This window comes from Giraffa tippelskirchi, chromosome 10, assembly GCF_054371585.1.
Source record: "Giraffa tippelskirchi isolate mGirTip1 chromosome 10, T2T-mGirTip1v1.2.pri, whole genome shotgun sequence".
NCBI lineage: Eukaryota > Metazoa > Chordata > Mammalia > Artiodactyla > Giraffidae > Giraffa > Giraffa tippelskirchi.
In genome coordinates this window covers 51,265,082-51,267,150 of record NC_137284.1, presented here as the reverse complement: position 1 = coordinate 51,267,150, position 2,069 = coordinate 51,265,082, and the positions used below count along the sequence as shown (strand labels likewise).

The window sequence follows — 2,069 nt, the reverse complement described above, 5'->3', positions numbered from 1 at the left end:
CTTTACCAACTGAGCTATCAGGGAAGCCCATACCCTCTTATAGATCATTTGAATTTTATATGTTTTTAAGAATAAGCTCATCAATGTACACACACACACACTTGCTGGGATTGTCTAGGGACAGACCTGAATCAGATTGGTTTGAGGAGATTCTAAATATTCATACTGAGAATGAATATTTCTTTTCATACTTTTCATCATGAAAAGATGAACTTTTCATCTTGTAGACATAGTATTTTTCTCAACTACTTTAATTTCTTTAAGTACAAACTTCATGTAGACATATTATAAGTTATAAACTGCATTTATTCCTAACTAGTTTTCTTTTTTACATTACAAGTGATATTTTAAGATTCATTATTATTATTTATGGAGTATAATTACAGGCTATATTATGTTAGTTTCAGGTGTACTACATAGTGATTTGACATTTGCATGCGTTATACAGTGATCCTCATGATAAGTCTAGAAATCATTTGTTACTATACAAAGTAATTATATTATTGATCGTATTATTTATGCTGTATATTTAATCTCTGTGGTTTATTTTTATAAAAACAGGCCCCTGGCATTTATTGCTATCTGGTAATAGCATAAGGATGAGCAAAACAATATGAATACATGTTTTAGAACTAACTGACAAAGTCCCCAACAAAGGGCACCTAAAAAACCGACTGTTTTTTCGAATATTTTCTCACTTCATTGATCATTTCTAGTTGGATACTCTTTGGAGCAGTATAATGTTATATCCTTTTAGCATGATCTGACCCATCTATTTTCTTGACTTTGTTTTAGATTGATTCTCTTTTGTATCATCTAATATGAGGTTCATAGACTCATCAAAACAAACGATACAGCCCTCTATCCACATATTCACTTGCTCATAAAGCCACACCTGAATCTGAGATCTATTTTCCAAGTATCTGAAGATGTTCTTGATGGGCTGCACTATCACTATTTGCATGTTCAGGCTCTGACCCAAGTACACACCATGGTGGAAGTTCACAAAGACCTGTGGCTTATTCATTTCATCACTGGAGGTTTCAACCTCTTAATAACCTTTATCTATTTTGCCCAAACCACACCTTCATCACTTCTGCCAACCATCCATTTATTCTATGAATCTATGAGTCTATTTTAATTGTTTTATTTTTTTGTGATAAGTGAGATCATGTGGTATTTTTCTTTTTTATTTATTTCATCTATCATAATTCCCTCTAGATCAATCAATGTTCAGAAATGGCAGTATTCGATACTTTGTAGTTGAGTAACATTCCATTGTCAGAGAAGGCAATGGCAACCCACTCCAGTACTCTTGTCTGGAAAATTCCATGGACGGAGGAGCCTTGTAGGCTGCAGTCCATGGGGTCGCTAGGAGACGCACACAACTGAGTGACTTCACTTTCACTTTTCACCCTCATGTATTGGAGAAGGAAATGGCAACCCACTCCAGTATTCTTGCCTGGAGAATCCCAGGGATGGGGGAGCCTGGTGGCCTGCCATCTATGGGGTCGCACAGAGTCGGACACGACTGAAGCGACTTAGCAGGGACAGCAACAGCAACATTCCATTGTAAATATATATAACATCTTTTTAATAAACTTCCAAGCTTGTCCCTCTTAACTTTCACCAATATTTCAACCATTTAAAATACTTGTCACTTCTTGAGACACATCCATGACTTTGTAATGCTTTTCCATTTATTTGGGACTCCTGTTCCATCTTTACCTGTCAATCCCTGCAATTCCCATAGAACTAAGCTTTCTTCTATAACAGCACTTAACATTTAGTTACACAGTCATTTATTTATGTCTCTACTCTCTTACTAGGTTGTCAGTGTTTTAAGGGCAGGGGTCATGCTTTATTCATCTATTTATCTTCAGCTGCCCTTTGGGCTTGTCTCATAGTAGCCACTTGGTCTGTGTTTGTTGACTGAATGAAGACCCAAGTATTTCTTAACATATTTGTCAATGGGAACGTCAGAAGGAAAGGACATGTAAAGATTGGTGAAATAGAGCTTGAAACATGGGTCACTGAACTAGAATGTCGAAAAAAGTTATAATTTTAGT

At 35.9% G+C, this 2,069-nt stretch overlaps 1 pseudogene; it reads right to left on the bottom strand.

The window, feature by feature from the left end:
* Positions 1–712: 712 nt before the first annotated feature.
* LOC145522453 (small nuclear ribonucleoprotein E pseudogene) lies at positions 713–1,027 on the bottom strand (annotated as a pseudogene).
* Positions 1,028–2,069: the final 1,042 nt, after the last annotated feature.